We start from the raw sequence: 25,305 nt of genomic DNA on the forward strand, positions 1-25,305 counted from the left end.
GTGGCTCACGCCTATAATCCTACCTACTCACAAGACAGAGATCAGGAGGATCATGGTTCGAAGCCAGCCCGGGCAAATAGTTTCTCAAGACCCTATCTCAAAAAACCCTTCACAAAAATAGGGCTGGTGGAGTGGCTCAAAATGAAGACCCTGAGGTCAAGTCCCAATACTAAAAAAAAAGAAAAAAAAAAAAAAAAAAAAAAAGAGTAGATATGAACAAAGAATGAATTCATATTCTTGGGAATATGTTCCAAGACTCCAATGGATAACTGAAAACACAGACTGTATTAAATCCTATGTGTACTGTTTTGTTTTGCTTTGTGGTACTGGGAATTGAACCCAGAGCCTCATGCATGCTAGGCAAGCACTCTATCATGAGCTACATTCCCAGCCCTATACTATGTTTTTTTTTCACAAACATATATACCTACAATGAAGTTTAATTTATAAATCAGGTACAGTAAGAGATTAACAATAACTTACTGTAGATCTCAGCAACCTCATCATATGATTCTTTTTCTTTTCTTATTAAGGTGAAATTTTTTACCTCTTCACTTAAAGGAAACAAATTGAGACTTCTCTTTGGTATATTCAAATTGTCAGTATCACTACCCTTGCATCTGGGGGCCATTATAAAGTTACGTAAGTGTTACTTGAATACAAGCACTATGATTACTAGATAATGGATCTGGTAACTAACAAAGCAATCAAGTGACTAAGAAGTGGGTAGTGTATACAGCATGGATATGCTGGACCAAAGAAGGAGTCATGTCCTGGGCAGAATGGAGCAGGAAAATACAAGATTTCATCACACTATCCAGAACACCATTTAAAATTTATAAATTAATCACTACTGGACTTTTCCATTCAATATTTTTGGACTGCTGTTGACCTCAGGTAACTGAAATCTCAAAAAGCAAAATCACAGAAAGGGTGGGAATACTGAGTAAAATATTGATAAACAGAAAAGCCACCATTTTGATATCAAAAAAACAAGAGGAACTTTAGTCCATTAGTGACTAACATCTACATCAACTTCAACAATTACATATTTGATCCAGTAATACAACAAATGCACAATGTGTTTTGAGTCTTTGAGAAAGCAAGTAAAATTTACTCAATTCAGTTGAAATATCAGCCAAACTGTTGTTCTAAGAAACAGGAAAACAGTCATAAAATGTGTAGCAAACATCAATAGTAAGATAATCAATTTGGCAAGCTAAACTGTCACTGCTTTCATTTTCACATTTTTAATTGCAAAACAGTTTCTATAATCACATCATGGTGGTAATACTGACACTGCTCTAAGACTGCCATCCACATAAGACAAAAGAAATAAGCAATTATGTGGGCGTCTTAGCCTACCAACGAAACATCAGTGGATCCCAAGTTTGAATGGGAAGTATCAGAATGAATATACAAAGTGTTTTCACTTTAAAAATATGTATATTTCCCAACGTCCTCCACTGAAAAAGTCTAGAAACAATCACCAGTTGATGATAACGAGCATCCTGGAGCTGAGATTTTGATATCTAAATACCACTTCTCCCAAACCTCCCCAGAGAGGAAACTGATTTCTGCTCAGTAGCAAGAAACATCCACAATGAGCCTGGAGCACCTTGCCAAAGAAGAAAGCAAGAAACTTTCAAAGACAGCAGAGGTCATGTACAACAAACTCAAGAATCAACTTGAAGAAGGTTGCTGCTGATCAAAACAAGGTGAAATAGTCCACCGACTAGCTGTAGAGAATTGACACACATCAAATGAGTTTAAGTCTGTGAGTTCATAATGATATTCAAAACAAGCAACAGCGAATACCTTTTGAGGATACATGGGAAACAACTCATTACTTGGAAAAGAAAACAAGCACTTGAACTGTTTCAAATACAAGCAAAACTAGCTGATCTTGGCATGGAACGCCACCTTTTATTTAACGAACTGTTAAATATGTAAAACTATGCCTATTTGAGTTTGGACTCTTGACAAATATTTTTTGAGAAATAAATGAAGTGAGCCTGTCACATCACGAAAATGTTGACAGTACTTATTGCGAACAGTAAAATTTGAGCATTTGGGGTAAAATTGGGATTCTGGAAAACTTGTATCCACAACCATGAACTTGATGGTTTCCCAACAGCTAAGGGTTTACTAAGATGAAGGGATAGTGGTGAACATGACTGTGATATTTAAAATATCTCACAATGAAACATGTCAACATTGGGTAGACTGCACAATTCAATGAAGCAGCATTTTTGAAATGACCAACAGATGATGTTCTGAAACTGCATACAGAGAAGGGATCCATTCAAACTGCCAGGCAGACTTATTAATTCTGATGCTACAGAGTGTGAAACGTTCACTGAGAAGGTTTCAAACTGCACATTCAACTCACCTTTAAGAAACTACCATCTTTGAGTGTGGGTTGGTACCAAAGAAGAACGTACACTATTATTGAGAAGACTAGTAAAACATTCTTTTCTAGTCCCATTTCTACATGAACCCAGATTTTCTCCATATACTTCAACAAAAACAGCATATTGAGCCAGGCACTGGTGGTTCACGCCTGTAATCCTAGCTACTAAGAAGGCAGAGATAAGGAGGATTGTGGTTCAAAGTCAGCCCAGGCAAACAGTTCCTCGAAACCTTATCTCAAAAAGCTGTTCACAAAAATAGGGCTCAAGGTGAAGGCCAATACTGCAAAAAAAAAAAAAAAAGCCAAACCAAAAAACCCATATTGCCACGACTTAATGCAGAAACAGACCTAAGAATCTAGCTATCATGTGGGGGTGAGGGGTGGGAGGAGGAGGAGGTGGCCCAAACAATGTATACAGGTAAGTAAATGTAAAAATGATAAAGAAAACAAAGAATCTAGCTATCGCCTATTAATCTAGATACTAAGATAGATTTGCAAATCTGAGAAACAATGCTATTTCTCTCATTTTTATACTGTGAAGCTATCATTGTTTCATAAACATTATGCTTATGTATATTATGTGCAGGGTTTATTGTTACTTTAAATAAATAGTAAAATGATCAATTTCTAATAAATATCAGTATACGCATATTATGTTTATAAACCTAGAAAACAATACCTATTTGAGTTATTTTTTTCTGTTGATGGAACTCTTCACCAATTTGTGTGTCATCCTTGCACAGAGACCATGGTATCTCTGGCTCGTTCCACCTTTTTTAGTCTATTGCTGCCACAATGAGTGTGCTTCCTATTATTTTTACTTATAAAGAAATTTGAGAGCAAAAGTCTGAAAGTCACTGTTTACAGCATTAAAAATGTGCTTTTCTCCATAAAAAAGAAATTGCAATGGGAGGTGGGGGGAGGTGACCCACACAATGTGTACACATGTGAGTAAATGCAAAAATGATAAAATTTTTTTGAAAAGAAATTGCAAGAACTGAAAAACAAAAAGAAATTTAAAACTCAGGTTAAAAGAGACTTAAGAGACATGGTAACCAATCACAAAGTCATAATTCATACATCTAGTATAAATGTGACTTTGACTTACACTATTTAAAAAAAAAGAAAAGAGCAGGGTACAGTGGTGCATCCCTGCAATCCCAGGTACTCAGGAAGCAGAGACAGCATGACTACGATCTGATGCTGACCCGTGGAAAAATCATGAGACCCTATCTGGAAAAAAAAAAGCAAAAAAGGGCTCTTGTGGCTTATGGTGTAGAGCACCTGCAAAAAATAAGCAAATAAATATACATACATATTTTGATAGAAGGGGGAATATGAATACCAATTGTCTATTGATGGTATCAGAAACAATCCTGCTTTTTAAAAGGAGATGATGATGATGATAGCATATGCTTTCATTTTATTTATATATATACACACATATACATATATGTATATAGTTATTTTTTGTAGTCCAGGGAACCTCAGCCTTGTCAGTGCTAGAATTACAGATGTGTGCCACCCATGTCTGTCTTAGTTTATACTTTTAAAGAGGGAATTCTTCCTTGTATTTCAGTGATACAAACTGAAATGGACAGATGCAAAGACATGATGTGAAAATTTGCTATGAACTGATCAACAGGGTGACATTGTGTAATAAGACTGGCAACTGAAGAAATGTCCAGATGTGGGAAGTGTGTGGTAATTCACAGTACATCTCGCTTTGAAAAAAATCTTTTTTTTGTTGCTTTGTTTTTGTGTTTTGAGACAGGGTCTTGGGTATACAATCCAGGGTGGACTGAAACTCAATTCAGCTGGCCTTGAACTCACAATCCTCCTGCCTCAGCCTCCCAAGTGCTAGTATTACTACAGCGGAGTGCCACCACGATGGGCTCAAGATTTTTAAGTGCAGTGTCCATTTTAGATCATCAATAGGAAGAAAAAAAAAAACTTGTGTTTCTTTTAATGATAACTATCTCCTGTTGGAAATTTCTAAGTGCTTCACTGTTCTTTCTTCCTTTCTTTTCCCTTTGAAGAGAAATATCAAATACTAGGCATTTCAAAATGTACACAGTCTGAATTTTAAAAATTAGATTTCACTATCATGAATATTTAATCCTCAAAATAGGTCTGAGAAAGAATTAACCTAAGAAATTGGAAAATATGAAAAGAATTAAGATTTGCACTTAAGTTCTGTATCCATCTTCCCTCACTAAATGAATGAAGATCAAAATGAAACTGACTTCCTACTAAGAGATGTAGGAATAGTGATGTTTTCATGATACAGTAATATTCCCCCTGCCGGATAAAGTGGGTAAAACCAGAATGACTGGTCTTTTCCTACTTAAAAAACACACGAGACAATTCACAGTAATAAAATCTTGTCTGTATCTAGAAGGAGAAATCTAAAGGTGAGCGCTGTACAAAACACCCAGTAAATGTTTATTACATGCTTTAGGAGATAGGGAATATGGCTCTGCTATACAAAACATTAATAATGTTACAAAGTGTATAAGCACAGATCTAAAATTTGCAAAAACTGTTTTTATCCATTTTTTCACTCTATGATTTGTGGATACTTTGTATCAAATATTATAGCACAAAAAATTTACTACATTATCTTTCCAAACATCTAACTTTGAAGCCACTGGCTACTTTTCACTGTCACAAGAAGTCTGAATGACTTCACTAAATTAAGCTGAATGACAATAAATTAAGCTGATTTATTATTAATCAGGTAGAATAATCAGCAACAATATTATTTTAACAAAAGCTTCTATGAATAAGAATCATACTCCCAAGCCCTCCTCCCTTGTTTCATCCTCTACGTGTGTGTACCCCTGCATGCAAACATACAAAGTCCTTTCATTTCAACAAATCATCTTCCTGAGACTTAAGCAATTTTGTTTTATTCTTGCAATCACCACCTGATACTATTCCCAAATCCCATGTGTAACTTGTATTCCACAGGCCACAAAAGAAACAGGTAGATAACAGTCATAGCGTAAGTCACAAATAGTACTTATTCTGCAGAAAATCCCACTCCAAATCTCTTATTAAATGGTGCTGAGATCTCCTAAGGAACTATCTTAAAAGTGCACCTGACTGATGGGTCCTCTGTGCTACCTGGAAAGATTCAGAGTTTTCCTCCTCATCTCTTAGTGCTCTTCGTCTCCAGCCTCTACCATGTCGGATGCAGCAGCTTTTGGGTTCAGAGATACACCAAATGCACCAATGCAGTTTTGGATTCTCACAAATATACACGACCTGGCTGACCATGGCTAAAATCAGGGTTCCAATGCCCACCACATCCCTACAAATAACCACTGTGGATGTTTCACAAGGGACTGATGATTCTGCCAAAGTTGGGGGCCATTAGCGCAGTCACCAATACAAATGTGCTATACTCCCAAAGTCCCTTTTGAGAAATAATTCACTTCAGCTTTTAGCTCACTTTTATTACAATCTTTTTGACCTAAGCCTCCAAAAGAAGGGCTAGGGCGCAGGCTAAATAGCACCATCCTCATAGTTACCTCCTATCTCTCTCCCACACCATTTCCTTGTCTCCAAACTAAAGCTGTGCAACTTGACCCTCCCTTGAGATATTCTATCTAGTGGATGGAACTCCTCAGTTTCTCATGTAAACAGGTCCCTGGCAGCTCAGCTCCAGGCTACCATGTACCACTTTCATTAGGTGGTAATAAAACTAGTCAATACCTTTTTTAACCCAGGGTCTTGTGCATGGTAGGCAAATGTCCTTCCACTAAGCTATACTCCCAGCCCACTAGTTAACACCTTGCCTTCAAACATCCTATGTTAAGGGTAAGGTGGTATAGCTCAATGGTACAGCAGGTGCTCAGCATGCACAGGCCCTGGATTTAACAATGCACATACAAAAAAATCTTATGTTATCAGACAAAGGTGAAGCAGGATCTCATATTCTTTGATAGGGGCATTATAAATTAGAATGACCACAATGGAGATTCAGTACTCAAGACCATATATTCCAATTCAGTATTCTAGTCCTACAAAATTACTTGATAGCCACTTGCACATATGAATAAAAAATTGTAAACAGACCAAATGTCCATCAGTGGAGAACAACTGCAGTAAGTCCAATGGTGCTACATAATGCTAAGGTAAAACACAATAAGGAAACTCTTTATACTCTGACACAGAAACAACTCCAAAATGCTATTAACACTACTAAATTTATGCAAGGTACAAAAACTGTGTGCTATCCCAAAAGGGGGTCTATACAAAAAAATGTACATTGCTTGAGAATACATCAACTATCTCTGGAAACATGTATCAGAAACTGGTAGCTCTGACTGTGTCCAAGGGACGATGGTTTGCTAAAAGTCAACCATGAGAATGAATGAGTCTTCTCTCTGTATACTCTTGTGTACCTATGGAATGTTCAAGTAATATATATATTTAATTACAAATTATGAGCTTTTGAACCCTGTTTTATGTTTATGTACAAGTGTATTACAGAGCTAAGCATAGTGTCACATGCTTGTATTCTCAGCATTCAAGAAGCTGAGAAGGAAGGATCACAAGTTCAAAGCCAGCATGGGCTACACAGTGAGACCCTGTCTCAAAACAACAATCAAAAAGTATATTTTAAAAAGTATGTCTAGGGTTGAGGGTATGGCTCAAGTGGTAGAGCGCCTACTTTGCAAGTGTAAGGCCCTAAGTTCAAACCCCAGTATTTCCAATAAAAAAAAAAAAAAAAAGACACTCCATATTTGCCAGACACTGGTGGCTCACGCCTATAATCCAAGCTACTCAGGAGACAGAGATCAGGAAGATTGTGGTTTGAAGCCAGCCCGGGCAAACAGTTCCATGAGAACCTAACTCGAAAAATCCTTCACAAAATTAGGGCTGGTGGAGTGGCTCAAGGTGAAGGCCTTGAGTTCAAGCCTCAGTACTGCAATAAATAAATAAATAAGAAGGTATGTCTTCCAATGAAAATATTTGTTATTGATGTCAATAACTAAAACTATAGCCTAGAAGTTGCAAAGGGAATCTAACTTCTGCAAAGCTCCTGGGAAAGTTAACTAATGAATGTTAACTATAAGTGCAAATGTCTCAGCACAACAGATGGGTGAGAGGAGGTACAGGGCTCACTCCTTCACAACCAAGGTATGCATTCCCATACTGATATTTATGGTTCCTGTCATTCCTGAGTGATATCTGAAGTTCTAGTGACATTTAATAATGTGTCCTTTTGCAGAGACCTGATCTGAATCACACAATCTGTAAAACTGGGGGATAAGGACACATCGTCTGTCCTGGCCAAGGTCCAGGTGTGCTCTTAGTCATAGTACTTAGTCTTAGTTCTGTGAACTCTGTAAATAAAGTGATAAAGCTGTTTCTTTTTAAGAAGTGAAACAAACAACATTAACTGCAAGATGAATCTAGTGTTGATCACAGAATGAGGGGTGTATGGAAATGTTTATGAAAGCAATAGGCCCTAGCCACAAAACAGAACTTTCGGATAAATTAAAGACTGAAATGTCAAATGCAATGATGACTCAGACACACTGTGTGAACAAAACTACCAAATGCTCCAAAAGGAAATAAGTAGAAAAATGTGCGACCATGTTTCAATAAGTACTCCAGACAGTACAAAAATTGATCAGCATGTTAAGAGGTCTAGATCATTTATAGTTTCAGTAATACTTCAGTAATTTTACAGGAATTTGCCCTATGCTAATTCTTCAAGTTTAGAATTGCAATTGGATGGGGACATACGCCTTACAAATGTCAAGAATCTACTTTTGACTAGAGATAAACAATGTTTGTGTGTTCTTCATAATCCTTCCTTCAAACCACTTCTTTGCTCCTATCTGCTACTGCCGATAAAAGAAAAGAGCAGAGTAGGGGACACCGATTCCTTTCATGCAGCAAGCTCAAAGTGAAGGGCCTGTCTGAACTGAGATGCAGAGAAGATAATAGTCCTCTGAAGATAGGCACCCCAACCTAGGATGTGCAGCAGAAAGTAAAGAACAGTCCCAGACTATAACCCACAATCTGGGACAGCAGATAAGGGGAAAAACAGGGATTGCTGAAAAAGGGTACTGTGGATAGCCTGGCCATTCCTGCTCTGACCATTCCATTGTTCTCAAAAATCATACTTAGAAGAATGCTAAGTTGATGTTCATTAAGACCAGCTAAACCGCTTTAATCATTATTATACTTGCTTTGTTTAGAGTTTAATTTTATAGCTTTGTAGTTGACAGCTACAATTTCAAAATTAAGGTTCAGAGATGTATGGTTAGGAGCACAGAATAAATGGAGGTAGATATTACCACAAAGGCAGAAGATAATAGGTCTGCGTTATCAGTGCCTGCTGTCGATGGACTAAACTTTTCAGTTTTTGCTTAAGAATGCAATGCATCTTATACAAAGAGTGAGTCAGGAATACTAACTCTAAAATCACGAACCAAACAACAATGGCAACTATGCAGAAGTATAAGGATGCAATGAGAAAAGCTACTGTCTACTACAGGAACCCAATGCTCTGCTCTGTTGTTATATCTACTTAAAGACCAGTAACTGAAGATCTTTTGTTTATCTTATAGAAACCACCATTCTTCAGTAATAAGACTAAAAGACTCTCTCCACTGCTAATCATTTTATCAACTCAGTATACAAACTGCTCTAAGCATCCCTATCCCTGCCCACTGGGTTTCTTGTTGTCCTTTTATAGGAACAAATCAAAGTATTTCATGGCTTATCCTTCAGACTTGTCATACTCTTACAATTCCTTCTCATCCCTCGCCCGTCCATAAACTACTTCTTTCCTTTCCTCCTCTTCATTTCACTCTCTAAAGTTTGACTCTATGACGGTTCTTTAAAGTCTCAATTTTCCTACCTATGGAAGAGTAATGGAATCTTTCTTCATTGAATAATGGTGAAGATTAGATAAGCCAGGTAATACCTTAGCTATCATGTAGGAAGCAGTCAACAAAATATTAACTTACTATAATTATCTAGCTTAGCAACAATTTGAGTTTGTGAGAGCTACTCAGAGATCATAGAAAAAAATTTAACAATGGCTTTTTTCAGTTCTCTTCATTTCATCTCAGTAGGATCCACAGTAGAAAGCTACCTGTGTTCAAACCCACATCAAAAGATGTCAAGATCACTGCATTAAAACTAAGTATTTTATTGTTAAACATAATTCTTCATATTTACATAGGTCCACAAAGGCTACCAGTCTCTTCACCAGGCAACCCTTCCACAGTAGTGGGGAAGGGGGAGTAGTAGAAGGGGAGGGAGGTGAACCTGAAGTCCACCCCTACCTGGAGCCCACAGGTGGTCATGTTGCCAACACACTCATCTGACTGCACTTAAACAAGACTAAAGACTAGGACAATGTTTCCCAAGGTCTGCTTCCTAAAACACAATTTTTAAGAAGCCATTTACTCATGTCCCAAGATAAAAGATTCTGTGATGAAAGAGCTATTGTGATTTCCTTGTGGCCTTAGGGAGAGGTACAGTGCACATCTATAGCAGTGCGGTACGGTGCTGCCTCACAGGGTCTCCCATACTCACTAGCCTCGTGATTATTATCAAAGTACAGGTTCCACAGAACGTTCACTATGGAAAATAACTACAGGAAATATAATGAAAGAAAGGTAAAGGTTATTCATCTTCAAGTTAGGCTCAAACTTCTGGTCTGGCTCTCAGCCTGCATCCACGGGTTGGCATTTGTAGTGTCTAAGAACGGTGTCAGAGGCCATAGTCCTTTAAGTCCAGACTTGAGAAAGTGATCCTGAGAAAGATATAGCCCCCCACATCCTAAGAGCTCCCTAAAATTCTCAAATCTTCTCTCTGGTGACCTCCTTTTACCCACCCCCTCCATGATACCAGAGAACACAGCCTTTACTGGGAGAACTCCCACCTCTGGCAACACATGGCCAGTGAACCTGGCACACATTAAAAGGGACCCTGGGGCACAGGGGGTTTTTCAATGCTCTGTCACTGTAAAGGAACTCACCAATATTGGCCTATTTGATCCTCACAACTCTCTTTAAGATGGATAAAGACTATTACCCTCATTTTACAGATAAGAAAATAGAGGTCACTCTACGAAGAAACAGACTTTTACTTCCCAACACAGTGCCTAATATGTGTTTTAGTCAGCAGAAATTAACAGAATTAATATAATTTTGAAAAGCAAAGGCTCTGAAGCCAGAGTATGTGGATTTAAGTCTCAATCTCACAATTTACTGGATCTGAGCTGGCTGCAACATCTGTCACCTCATTGATCGCCAGGGTTGATTCGGCTCATCTGGTTGGCTAGGCGGGTGTCCCCTTCCTCCCTCACCGCTCCAGATGCATCCCTCCCTAAGCTGCGCACTCGGTCGAAGAGGACGACCATCCCGATATAGGAGGACCTTTCTTCGGTCAAGGGTATACGAGTAGCTGCGCTCCCCTGCTCGAACCTCCAAACAAGCTCTCAGTCTCACAATTTACCAGCTGTACAGTATCTCAGGCATGGCACCAACCCTCTCTTGAGCCTTAGCTCCCTCAGCTGTGAAATGGATAGGAATATCTACTTCCCAGAGATATAAGAACTATTTTTAAAAAAAACATTTCACAAGTTGGAGAGCTTTGAACAGTGGACAGTCAGTCCCCAAGAGCTACGGTAATTTGCAAGGAAAGAAAAGAAGCTGTTCGCTATGACCCTGTGCCCTCCAAGCACTAGGCTGCCAAGTGTCTGCAGTAGTGCAGGACAGGGGACGATAACCGCAAAGGCAATGCCACGGCATCACAAAGCTCCATGCAATTGTCCAGGAGTCCAGAGATGGGGTGGGAGTGGCAGTAAAGAACAGTACTAAGACTCATTTCATAGACAAGTAGATTTCAGCATGGGTTTGGAAGTCTTTCTACCATCTCCCAAATGCAAGGTCTGTTGCTGTTAGCTTTGCTGAGTCCTCCCTAAGAAAACGTTTTAATAAATGAATGAAATATGGACATAATTTCTGAAAAAGTACCCCAAAGCAGGCCATTGGCAACATTACTGTGACATTTGTACTGCGGAAACAAAACTTCTTCACATACCAACAGAGCTTCTGAGGCAGGATAGTTAGGTTAGGAGAAAGGGAAATTATATTATTACCTAATATTAAAAGCACCAGAACCAGGTGCAGCAAGCTCCCCTTCCATCATCTCATTTTAGCTGTTAAGTTAAAGGACGGGGACAGACAAGTGCTATCCTCATGTGCCTTCCCCTTCAAGATGTTAAGAAGCTAGAAGGCTCCTCAAGTAGGCAGCCAGAAAACTGGAGGGCATGTCTGGCAAAAGAAAGTCCTAAAACTCACCTATTGCCCCTGTGTTTTGGGCAGCTCTAGAATACATCTCCATGTTTCAAAATAATAAACAGCACCCATCTTCTCCACCCAGAACCAGTCTAATGATTAGGGACTACTAGACGTAAACATGGGGATTTTCCACCTCAGAAAGTATAAAGGCCACAGATAAGAACCACCATCTTGAGTCTACTCTCATTTACTACCTGGGGAGCAGGAAAATATCCCCCACCCCTGCCATTCTCCCTACTTTATTCTGTAGTACTAAAATAAATCCTTGCTAAGACTTCCACCTTTGTTTTTGTATGTGAGACACCTTGAAATGATTTTCATGTGTGGATCTCAAATACTTTGATTTTGTAAGCAAACTAAGAAGCTGAGGGAACCCCCTCACCTCCTATCCAGTGACAGTTCTAAGACCTGCTTTCAAGAGAGCTGTTACTGATGAACAGAAAGTATGGCACATCCTGCAGCAAGAAGCCAGTAAGAAAGGGACTGCTGAGTCAGGTGTGGTGGTAAGCACCTGTAATCCCAGCTACTCGGGAAGCAGAGGAAGGAGGATTGCAAGTTCAAGGCCAGTCTGGGCAAAGTTAATGAGACCCAATCTTGAAAACAAAAAAATAAAAACAAAAGCACAGGGGGAATACAAGTGATAGGGGCCCTGGGTTCAATCCTAAGTACTGGGGAGGGTAGCAGAAAGACAGAGATGAAAGCTATGGATCCTGCCCAGAGGCAACTTGAGTGACTACAAGGACAGTCTTTCTCTGTGTGAGCCAGGATAGGTATTACACTCTGAGCGTAATACCTATCACACTGTGTCAAGATCATCTACCTATAGCAGGTTTAAGGAGACCTTGATTTACTCTTTTTTGTATCCCTTATGAAGATTCATACTAGATATCAATAAAGTTTATCTAATGAATGAATAAAAGAGAAGGGGGACTAGAGGTGTGGCTCAAATGGTAGTGCCTGCTTTGCAAGTGCAAAGCCCTGAGGTCAAACCCCAGTCTCACCAAAAAAAATAAATAAATAAAAATAATAAAAATAAAGAGAGGACAGCTGGGGATGTACCCTAGTGGCAGAGCTCTTGTCTAGCATGTGTGAGGCCCTAAGTTTAACTCCCAACACCACAAAAAGCAAAAAAGAGAAGGGGAGAAGGAATGCAACAGACTAGTAGTAGAGGGGAGGATTGGGGAGACAGGAAATCAGAGAAAGATTCGTGTGTCCATCTACCTCAAATTCCTCAGTGAAAACTCTCAACTAACAACTGAGCTGCTAAGTATCTATTTGGCTCTTTGGCAGAAGCATTAGATTACTGCTTCAAGAAAACTCTGCTTATTTAATCGTCAGTGAAGAATACATCAAAAGAAGTTAAATTCAAACCTCTTCAACAGGCTTATTCAATAAGGATAAGAGAAAAATCTAAACTCACACTTAAAGCATCTCTCAACAAACACTTATTGCTACAAAGAAAAATTTTCCTTTCAAATCAAGCATGACAGATACCAGCTTTGATATTCTACTCACCCTGCCTGATAAGAACTCTGAACTGCACGCATATTGGAATTGAGATCTGTTGTGAAGAGATGTGAAATTTTGCCCTCAGGGCCCAAGTTCATAGATTTTAGGCAGCAAAACTCCAGATTATTTCAATGTGAGAACTGAAACCTTAGTACCATCAAGAGCAAATCCCTGAGAACCTGAGTCTTCTATTCTCAATTGTCCTTGGACAAGAAACCTGAGTGTCAAGTAATGCATGCTGCCTTTAAATATGAAATCAGTTATTAGAATGTTTCCATCTTACTGATACTTTCTTAACACTCCCACATTCCCTACTGGTCATATTTTAGTGAGAACAATCCTATTACTTTTCATTTTACTAGCATATATTTGTTGTACAAAGGGGTTTCATTGTAATGTTTCTATATATGCACACAATGTACCCTATGAAACCCATCCCCACCATCACTCCTCCTCATTCTCCCCTCCCCCCTTCTTGGAGCAAATTGAGAACAATCCTATTTTTAACATAGCAATGGTTTATCTGATTGGCTCTCTGTTCTGTCATGGAGACTATATGCAAAGAAGTAGTCACCAAAGGCAACCTTTACAAAATCTCAACTTCCTGCCCCTCGTTTGTTACTGTAAGGATGAAGAATTTGAGATTCTGTGGCCTAACCTAGTTACTTCCTCTAAAGGAGGAACAGAAAATGAAAAATGCCTTTCAAGAAAAAAAAAAATGTACTCAGAAAGTGAAATCATGTTAACTGACATTAACGGGCCTATGACTATTTAATACACTCTCATCAAATGCTTTCATTTGAATGTGTGGACTACTAGATATCTCAACTTGAGGCAGAAATGTCCTTAAAAGTGTTAACAACATAGTACACTAGAACACTAATAATAGAAATTTTACACCCATTAGAGAGATTCAAAGGCCAGAAAAAGAACAAGAACCTGCCTGACAGATATTTCTATGCTTTTGCTACATATGCATGAACTTAAGTTTAAAAAGAAAAAAACTAAAAGTAGTGCCTTGTTCTTTTTTTTCACCTCATAATTTTTTTAAATGCTAAAAGTGGTATCTTCTTACTCTGTTTCATTTTTTTACCAAGCAGAGATAAAATTTAAAAATTCACACTTGATTTCTCTTTCACATGTAATAAATTAGATTTGACCAAATTTTCTTTCTCTCATAGAAGTCATGCCTCTAGGCTTATCTTTCTAACCATTCGTAGCCAAGCTCTTTATCAATAGACTGAACAGCTAAGTCTCAACTCCACTAAATAAGCCCACGCCGAACAGTGAATTATTTACATTATTTAACAACAGACCAGATTTACCACACAGAAATTTCAATTCACTACAGAGTAACAGATGGGGCAAAATAACTGATTTTGGTGCCTAAATTACCCTATTCAAAATGTTCTAGAAAATGAACTAGTTTATTTTCATAAAATTATACATAACATAAAGCCATGATCCCACCTAGGAGAAGCCCGACACACAGTAGGTGCTAAAAAAAAAAAAAACCAGAGTTTCACCAAAGGAGAAAGCAGTCCACGACCCTATAATCACTGCATGTGGCAGCACCCTTTCAAGTCACACTAAAGATCTGTTTAAGGCAACATAACTCAGAGATCCCTAATATCCACTGCAACACAGAACTACCCAACACCTGAAAATATGGGGCATGACCTGCTCGAGTGCAGCATGAGTAATTAAAGACCTGCTATTGAGTCAGGTGCCTGTGGCTCATACCTGCAATCCTAGCTACTCAGGAGGCAGAGATCAGGAGGATGGTAGTTTGAAGCCAGCCTGGGAAATAGTTCATGAAACCTTATCTCAAAAAAAATCTATCACAAAAAAGGGCCAGTAGAGTGGCTCAAGGTATAGGCCCTGAGTTCAAACCCCAGTACTACAAAAAATAAAAATTTTTAAAATTTTTTAAAAAACTGCTATCAAGAATCTTCTTAGCCATTGTCCATTTTAACTTTTATTTTGATTCTAGAATACTGCATCTCCCAGCTTCTCCCCACTATTATTTCTATATTTCTTATTTTTCTTTATTCTTACTACAGTCTTGGCTTCTGAGTAAGTTCCATCATCTTTTGAGTCTACTTTGGTAAAAACTTGGATCCCATTCTTATACTTTTTTGCAATGCTGGGGATCAAACCCACAACCTTACACATGCTGGGCGAGTGCTCTACCACTGAGCCACATCTCCAGCCCCCATTCGCTGAGCCACATCTCCAGCCCCCATTCTTTCTGATTAACTGTTACTGACAATGAGTGTCATTTCAAGGGCACGAACCAGGCCAAGGTGTTCTTTTCAGTATAACTTAATAACTTTCTAAATTCTTGGTTTAAAAAAGAGAAAAGAAACCGTAAAAAGATAATAGTTTTCTTCACATCAAGTTTTCCTATACTTGTCCGTTGCTGTGTAAGTGTGTAAGAGCAAATATATTAAACTAGAAATACATTTTCTTTGAAATACTGTAGGAATTACTGTTTTGAAAACCAGAAACCTGAAGGTAAAACAAAACAGTATCATTTTTCCCAGTCCCACCCTTTTCAAACTGCACTATATTAATTTAGACAAGTTACTAAGTATCTCTGAGCACTAGTTTGCTTTAGAAGAGATATGTGGTGGTACAGGCTTCTAATCCCAGCACTTGGGAGGCTGAAGCAGGAGGATGACAATTTTGAGACCAGACTGGGCTACACAGTGACTCTGAAGCTAGCCTGGGATTACAATAAATAAATAAATAAGAAATAACATACTAGATATTCAAGGCTAGTGAAAGTAGTAAGATAATATTCAGTATCTAAAACAATACTTGGGCATGAGAAGGTACTCACTAAAGGATTTTTTTTGATAAATAAATAAATGAATAAAAACATAAAACTTAATTTCTGGCATTCAGAAGATACTCAATGTACAATGCACAAGTGGAACTAAAATTATCACCTCAAGTGTCGTGCTTGCACAGGGCTCCTGTGCCTGTCCTTACCTCGGGAACATGTTTAATACCACATCCAGAGGTACCACCATGGTACCTACAACTTGATCACTACCATTCGTTCACACGGAGCCATGGCTTTGCTTTGTAAATTACCATTACAGGTGAATGGCTCATCACCCACTAGATTATGAACACACTGAGGCCAAGGCTTGATTCTCTATTTTTTTGTAGCTGCAACACATCTATTCATTCAACACTGATCTAAGTGTTGGTTATATAAAGCACTCCCCAATATTGATTTACATAAAATAAATGCTCCATAAATATGTTGACTGAACAGAAAACACTGGCTTATAGTATATGAAAGAAAGAAGAGATATAGAAGGCATTTTACTGTATTACATATAATATGTATGTAATCCTTAGACTCACTACCCAAGGTCTCAATTTCGAGTCCACTTCTGAGGAAGAAACTTGGTCTCATCAGAAAAAGTTCTCCTATCCAAGATCACCGAACCTCACTCAAGTTCTTCTCAAACATCCTTGTTCTTTCTTCCAAACTATCCTATCTCCTAGATGGGGATTTTCTAAACCTCATAAATCAAATTTAGTTACATATAACTGTTCCTGACATCTTTCATCTACTTGTTGTATAACAGCTACAATCAATACAAACCAGTTCATAATCTCCCACTACTGACTAATATCTGCATGTGTCAAGGAAATAATTTAATGCAGTAAAGAGAAACTCCTGAGAATATTCCCATTGGATAGAAAGCCCTTTACAAAATATAATCATTTATAGATCCCTTAAACTTTAAGACACATGCACATTATAAGTAATTCTCTCTAAATACAGGATCCTCACCTATATCATAATCACCCCAAATCCTTGTGAAGAATGAGTCTCAAAACAGTAGTAAGTATGGACAGTGATAGAGCAGACCTTCACCAGAAATTCACCTTATGAATACAATGGTCAAAGAGAAAGTGAGCCCAATCCATCACCCTTGCTAGATACAAAGATCAGGTGCTCCTTGATAGAGGCTGGAAAGCAACTTACTCACTTCCGAAGGCTAAGCATTTAATGGAATGCACTGTACTGTGCCCTATGTACACCATTATACACCATCATTTCCTGGCTCCCTGCCTTCCATGATTACAATTCTTTTCTACTGTTACAATGCACAATTGTTTTTAATATTATTAGCAGAGCTCAGAGCTGTGTCTACTCATGAGGTAAGGATTCAGGGAATTCCACAAGAGCAAAGACCTACTCTTTTGGAGTTAAGACTGTAGAGCTCATTAAAAACTGATTAAGTAGCCAGGTGTGGTGTCTCGTGCCTGTAATTCCAGCACTCAGGAGGATCGGGAGTTTGAGATCAGCCTGAGCTACGTAATGGTGTCTAAAAACAAAACAAAACAAAAAAAAAACTGGTTTAGTAACTAGAAACACTGCTGGAAGAATTACTCAGTTACCATCCTTGGGACTCCAAGGGTACCCTTGTGCCACACCACATAAAATAACTAATCTTATATATTCTCCCATTATAAATACATTTACTATAGTGTTGGATGAAATAGCACATGGTTCTTAAAAATAAAATAACAAGGGTTGGAAATGTAACAATAAGTAGAGTGCCTGCTTACCAAGTACAACGCCATGAGTTCAAAACCCCAGTACCACCACCACCAAAAAAAAAAACCAACCAATGGAAATTATTCAAGAACCAACTCTCAAATATTCAAAGAGTAATTAAATGGTGCATGTATTTCTTCCTTCCTCCACTACTGGGTTTTTGGATTCTTCGAACAATGATTAGATAATCTATAAGAGATATGAAATAAAACTAGAACATGTCAGGGTTTATTTTGTCATGTTTGGTATCATCAAATGGAAAACAATGACAAATAGTACTTGTGATTTTTTTCTATTTAGATTTCAGATTGTTGGCTATAATTAGCACACAGCAGGAACAGAGTCTAAAAAACCAGATGGGAAAAGCCCCATGTGGACCTTTCCCTAAATCCAGTCATTCCCAGGAATCATTTTCTGTCCACTCCCCAGCTACTTTAAATCCACCACTAACTACCCCAGTTACCTATTTTTTCATACTCTTTTCCCGGCAGACTCACTCAACCAAAATATTAATTACAGCACCTGAATTCCCCTCACACCAACTCTTCTACTTATCACCTTCCCATCTCCACAATTAGACATCATTTTCATATATTTCTTTCATTTAACACATCTAGTTATATATGATTCACCTGGATATCTTTTGGGCTTTGTATCTAGCACCAGGTTAGAACATGGTCCCTCCCCCCAAGGAGCCACTATTGTCAAAGATAAATTACCTTTTTCTCAAGAAAAGAAATACCAGTGGAGATGTTTTGATAGTATATATAATACATACCCCAGAATCCAATCTAAACATTTTAGTCAGGAATGAAATCACCATGTTCTGCCCTAGACAATCTAGCACTACAAAGCCTGGCTAAGTTAAAATGATAATATGACCACCACACACATGAGGAATTCTTTACAGTTCTCAAAATCTTATTCAAAAAAAAAAAAAGAACCAAGAAAAGTGTTTTTGTTCCTATTTTCCAGGTGGAGAAACCCTGGCTGACTGGGGGCATGGCTCAAATGGTAGAGTGCTTGCCTACCAAAGTTAAGGCCCTGAGTTCAATTCCAAGCACTGCAGAGAGAAGACAGACTGACAGATGAACAGAAATTCCAGGCAAAGAATGTAAAGTGACAAAATTCAATCATCTGATTCTCATTCCAGCATTCTATCCTCAGCCACAAGGACTTCCTGAATGAATTAAAAAAACACTGCCTTCAACTCGACATGCCTAATAATGAAACTCACCATCCTCGAGAACAGCCACTACTCTGCTTGAACCCTACTGCTGTCTGTGTGGTCTTCCAGTCAGTCTTCCCACTGTCTCTGCTGTGCCATCTACTCACTTGTCTGCATGAGCCACATCTATTTGTTTTGCTAATTACACTATTCAAGACAATCAACAAGCAGAAAATGACAATAAGCCACTATAAACAATCATGTTTATACTGGATATTATTCAGTTGGACTTCTAGACCACACCTGACCCAAACAGGACAATTAGTCCTCTTCATAAAAGGAAAGCTAATTTCCATTTCCTTTTGTTTTTGCCAAACAACCCTTTTATACTCAACAAAGAAAAGGTAGGAAAACAAGCAGAAGAAAAGGAATGACAAAAGAAAAAAGGCATAAATAATAGAAAGCAGTAAGTGGTACACAGGTCCTGAAATGTCCTACCCCGAACATAACTGTCCCTCTCTCTGTCTGAGAATGAACTCTGTCCAAAAAGTAGGTCCTAGATTACTTGGAGGTAAGCTAGTACCCTCCAAAATGAGAAAAAGATTACTGGACAACAGCTGGACTCCCTGTTGAGATATGTTCACCAGTTGAGAAGTCTATGCTAATGCACTGGAAGCAAGTACACCCTTATGACCTGCTATGTGGCCCTTCTCGATTTAACCCATAGGAATCCCTTAAATGTTATTTAAATACCCCAAATCTCTCATTTTAATTACAAAAACTTTACCATGACCGCAAAGATATTTAAAGTTCCAGAATCTTCCTTATCACTGTATACCTACATAAGATACATTTATTTACAATTGCTTTATTGCAGTTTTCTCACTTTTTCAATTCCAAAGAATAATACAATTTGCTTTTGATAGAAAACAGATGCTAAAATACTAAGAATCTAATAAGTAAGCCAGGACAGTCTCACTTTTCCTAGTCTTTCATTTAACCCTCCATCATACATAGTGTCAATATGTTCAGGCCTTCAAAGCAGCCCCCACAAACATGTTTTTCTGCTAATCCTGTCCCACACTCTCCTTCCTGATTTCCAAATGCAGCTTTTATCAGCTCAAGTATATCAGGCAATTTATCTTCAAAAGCCAAACTTACCTTGTGGTGGTGACAAAAGACAGAACTGTCTGGTGGTCTTCACAACTGTTTTGTACCCCCAAGACTTCTCTTTAAGGATCTAGCATAGATTTTAAAAGAGGAAAGGTAAAAATCAAAGTACTGTCATAAAAAAGCCTTCATATCCAAAATCCACAATTATTAAATTTACATTCTCAAACACTGACGTGTACAATTTCATACCATATCACTCTGTATACTAAAATAAAACAAACTAGTTCTGAATGAAGGGAAATTGATTTATCATTCATCTCATACCCATATCCTAAATTCACCCCATAAAATCTCTCACTGTAGCTGAGAGTGCTTAATACCAGCACTCAGGAGGCTAAGGCAGGATGATGGTAAGTTCAAGGCCAGCCTGGGCTACAGAGTGAGCGCCTGCCCCAAAAAAGAAAAAAAAGAAAAAAAAACCTCAATGTATGACAGGCAGGTAAAAGTAGTACAGGAATCACTTTAATTTCCCTCATTTTTTATCATTAAAATTAAAGATACCTTACAGAAAACTCTAGCAAAAAAAAAAAAACTTTGTAAGCAGTTTTTACCTATATATTTAAGAATTTTAAATCACACATTACACAAAGTATTCAGAAATAATTTTTTACCCAGTGAAAGAAAATTATGCTCTTATGACTGAGGGACTACTTATTTTATGACTATACATATATGTACATAGATACATACGTACATATATGTATATATATGCAACTATATCGCTAAGAAATTAAATACTAGCCTTAAGATATGTTTATCAATAATAAAATGATCAGCTCACATTAAAGGCAAATCTCAAATGTTTTTCATTTTTCAAAGTTTTAAAACATACTTTATTTTGTATTTATTAACACTCAAAATTAAATCATTTGCTGTGCCTCGTGATTGAAAACTTGATCAAAGACTCTGACAACTGTGAACTGTAAACACAAAAACAATTGCTTACTATGCAGGGAGTGCCCAACCTCAAATTCCAGAATATAAGCAGAGTGGTTTTTTTCTCACAGAAGCAATGAAGGACGGAAACTACGGGGCCTGAATGCTCAGAATTCACTGTTCTCGGATTTACCAAACTTTCTGATCAGCATCCCTTTCACACAACATCTGGCTGCTCGCTCAGGTCCCCTAATTACTTCCACGTCTGAACGGACTACGTAGCTACAAGTAAAGGCCAAACTTTGCTCTCGGCCTTGCGAACTTAAGATGCGTTTAACCACTAGAGGTCTCCCCTTGGCCAGTTTTGCACGTTCGCTATTTTGCTGCACTTGAAACTTTCCGGAGAAATGCTCTCTACTCGAGTCAGTGTTTTTCTAAAAACTTGCGCAAAAATCCACGCGACCGAGATAGCCAGTACAGAGATTCCCGGGATCCCAACATCCATAAAGACATCACAACAACGATCTAAGAAAATCAGTATGAAAATTCGACGCACTCGCCCCAGCCGACGACCCCCAACCCCAAATTCTTATTTCTCATCTCAGTTTCCCTTAACTTGGAACAATTAAAAATCTATTTTTGTTTCTATGCACTTTGTATGCTCTCGAAGGCATTTTTCTGGCGGTGGCCCCGAGGTGGCAAAGGAGCGGGCCAAGGGATGCAGAGGGGTGGGGAGGCCGTGCTCACGGCGCCCGAGGAAGTTGCATAAGGAAAAAGGCTCCGTTTTTCGGGTCCCCTCAAAAAAAAAAAAAATCGGCGGGGAGGGGGGAGGAAAAGGAAGCGGGGTGGTGGCGGCAGGGGGACTGAGAAGGGAAACCGAAGCGACGTTTACCTCCGTCTCCCCGTGGAAGGGTGGGGCGAGAGCCCTGCTCCACGCGACCGGGGGAGTGCGGCTCGGTCCCCCGGCCTCTCTCTGAGCGCAGCCGGACAAACAGACACCCCCACCCCTTCGCGGGAAAGGCGGGGAGGAAACCGCCTGCGTTTAAACTTTCTCTCACGGTCGCGCTGTGGGCCGTGTTCTGGCCAGAACGAGGTGTTTGAAATCATAGGGCCCCTTTATTTTTTTGAAAGGTAATTAAAGTTTTACCACCAGTCCCGAAGTTGCGCCCTGCCCCCGCCCGTGCCACCGCGCCCCCTCCCCTGCCAGGGCTCTCAAGTTTTCCTCCTCCTCCGCCCCCCACCGGCTCGCGGGGCGCGCGGCGGATGCCTCCGCTCCTGCGCTTCCCGATCCCCACCCCCGCCGGCCTCTACTTCCCCCCGCCCCGCCGCCGCGGCGCGAGGACGGCCCGCCGGGCCCAGGACGCGAGTGTGCAAAGCCCATTATTCCGGAACGGCACACGCACGCGGCGCGAGGCGGGCGGCGGCCCGACCCCGGCCCCGCTCGCCTCCCCAATATAAGGCAGGCGTAAACAAGTTGCAGGAAAGGCAGCCCCGCGCCTCCCTCCCCCCCTCACCCCACCCCACCGCAGCCCCGCCGTGGCCACCGCCACCGCCGCCGCCGCCCGACACACGCCCGCGCCCGCACCCCGCCGGCGCGGCACGGCACGGCACGGCACGGCGCGGGGCGAACGCCGCGACGGCGCGGGCTCCCGGCCCCGGCCCGCGGCCCGCGCCCTTCCCCGCGCGGAGACGGCCGCCGCGGGCCCGCGCCGCCTCGCTTCCCGAAGCACTTTCCTGCCTCGGGCAGAAATAAACCGGAGGGTTTATTTTTGTGCAACTTTCCCAAAATGGCGGAAATTGGAGCTGATCTATATGAAATTCTCACACACTCGGTCGGAAAGGGGGAGGCGGCGAGGAAGCAAACGCAAACTCTCGGCCGCCGAGCCCCGCCGCGGGTCCGTGTGTGTGCGTGCGTGTGAGTGTGCGTGTGCGCGGTGGGAGTCGGGGAGGCCTTTCCGCCGCGCACACACAGCACACGCCGGGAGACGCGCCTGCACATTCAACCAGTCCATTCTCCGCAGCCCGAGCGGGGAGAAAGTGGCCCGGCCTCTTTTCCCACTGCCTCGGTCTCCCGTACTTGTACTTCTCGCGCTCGCTCGCTCGCTCTCCGGTGCGCGCCCGGCACAAAGGCCACACGGGCGGAGGGGGCCGCAGGGGCGGCGCGCGGGGCTCGCGCCTCCCGCCGCACCGATCCGCGGCCCCGGCCGCCCCCGCGCCCCCCGCCGGCGCCCCTGCCTCGGCGGCCGCGCTCGCCGCCCGGGCTTGCGGCTCCGCGGCGCCCACCCGGACACGCACCCCGGCGGAGCCCCGGCGCCGCCGCGCTCCCCCACCCCGCGCCCGGTGTCATGAAAGCGACCAAAGTGACAAGCTCGGGGGGCGCGGGGGAGGGGGCCCACACGCATCCCGCCGCCTGCGCGCCGGGGAGAGCCCGACGCGGCCGCCTCGCCCCGGCTCCCTTCCGCACGGCCCCCCACACCCTTCCCCGTGTGCGCGCAAAGAAAAAATACAAGTCTCTCCTCCCCCCATTTTTTCCTTTCTCTTTTCTCTCTCTTTTGTTCCTCTTTCACACTCGCACTCACTACTTGAGAGTGAGATGCCCAGAGACTCCCCCTCCAGCCGTTTCCGAGTCACTCGCCCACTTTTTTCCCCGGGATTAAGTTTTCTCCTGTTTCCCAGAGGCGCAGAGAAGTGGGGGAGAAACCCCTTCTGTCCTTCCCCTCCCCTGATCTGTTTCACAAGACGAGGGTGCGCTTCCTTCCCTCTCCAGACCTCTTAACTTTCATCCTCCCCCAGAAAAATAAATGAATGGCTCTGGCACGGACAAATCTTCAGATTAATTAGAGATTAGATCCGATCAACCGCTTCTTACCCCCAAATTTTCTCTTTTTTTTTTCTCCGTCTCACGAGTAGTCCTGACAAATGGTCCAGGGCTGCGGGCGCAGTGCGCATGTGCGCGTAGAGTCAGGGCTGGGGAGAGGGGAAACTGCGCTGGTGCCGGTGCCGCCGCCGCCGCCGCCGCTGCCGGGGAGGCTCGCGCTGGCTTCCCTGTTACTGCTGCTGCGCCTTCGCCGCTGGAAAGCAGCAATCAAGCCACTCGGCAAATGCGGCTGCCCGCAGATACTGTTTCAGGTGCATCTTTTCGCTCTCCTTGTCACCGGTTCGGAGCTGGTTCAAGAACAGTGCAAACAAATGGGAAAGACGTAGGGTTTATCGATTTCTTTGTCTGTTTTTCACTTTACTTTTTTCAAGGCAATTCTTCTCCGAGCAGATAATCCACTGCGTGCTGCTAAATGCATGCATTCAGCCATTAAAGAGTGGGCCTCTCAGTCTTCCACCAACGCTACCCAAAGGTTTAATACATGCTACAGGTCATGAAAAATAAGAAAGTTTGAAGCTTTTACGGAGTTCAATCTCTCCCTCTCTCAGGACTAGAAGAATGCATAATAAAGTAGGCAAATAAAACTCACACGTCCTTCCCGCTTCCTAGGTGTGGATCTGTAATTGACAGCTTCTTGACAGGTTAGGCCTCTGTTGTGAGAGATGCTCTCAGAGTCCTACCTGAACTTAAAAATCACCGTTAAAGTACTTTAGCAATAAGCAGGTCCGGGACTACCCTCTTAATGTACTCAGTCAAGATGGCTGAGCCGTCCTAAAGAGCAAAACCTGCCTTTGTCAACGCGTCCAAACTAGATCAAGAGAGTATTGTATTTCAATATTGACAGCTTTCTGCTTATTGACTGCAGTCTTGTCTTCTTAGGCAGCTCACCATTGTCCTTTTCCCCTGCATACGAATACGGACAAAATAATTCAAGTAATTAAAGTTGTGATAAATATTGTGAGGCCAATAGGAGAGTTTCCTGTGCGAGAAAAAAAAAAGTAGCACTTGTGATTTTAGAAATGGTGAAGCAAGTCTTCTACTTTGCAGAGGTGGGAAGGTAAGGAGAAGCCTCCACCCCCAGAGTGGAATATTTATTTTGTATCTAATAAAGGGTAAAGGAGGCCTTTTTCTGAAATTGTTGCCTGAGGCCTAGAATTTAAATATATCACAGATGGAAATTTTGTATTAAAAATCCTTCTTCCAAAATGTAATATTATTCTTGATTGAATTTTTTCACTTAAGGAATGTTCCTTGAACCAGTTTCAGAAAATAAACTGTTAAATTCTTTCCTCAGGACCATGAAATTACCCTAGAGAAGAAGAGACCACCCAACTATTTCTTCTGTTGGTATAGTGATCA

At 41.0% G+C, this 25,305-nt stretch overlaps 1 protein-coding gene across 8 annotated transcripts in view; it reads right to left on the reverse strand.

The window, feature by feature from the left end:
- The window catches only part of L3mbtl3 (L3MBTL histone methyl-lysine binding protein 3), a 114,007-nt gene extending 89,943 nt beyond the window's left edge, over positions 1-24,064 (reverse strand). For 5 of the 8 annotated variants that reach the window (XM_020184328.2, XM_020184327.2, XM_020184326.2 and 2 more), the window contains exons 1-2: positions 23,938-24,064; positions 20,181-20,259 (exon numbers count right to left, since the gene is read on the reverse strand). The gene's annotated coding sequence lies outside the window, so the exon portion shown is untranslated. Of the gene's footprint in view, positions 1-17,489; positions 17,619-20,180; positions 20,260-21,960; positions 22,221-23,937 lie in introns of those variants that run through there. The other 3 variants (XM_074074886.1, XM_074074895.1, XM_074074881.1) reach the window with 3 other exon arrangements.
- Between the last annotated feature and the right edge of the window lie 1,241 nt (positions 24,065-25,305).

Source organism: Castor canadensis, chromosome 1 (genome assembly GCF_047511655.1).
Source record: "Castor canadensis chromosome 1, mCasCan1.hap1v2, whole genome shotgun sequence".
NCBI lineage: Eukaryota > Metazoa > Chordata > Mammalia > Rodentia > Castoridae > Castor > Castor canadensis.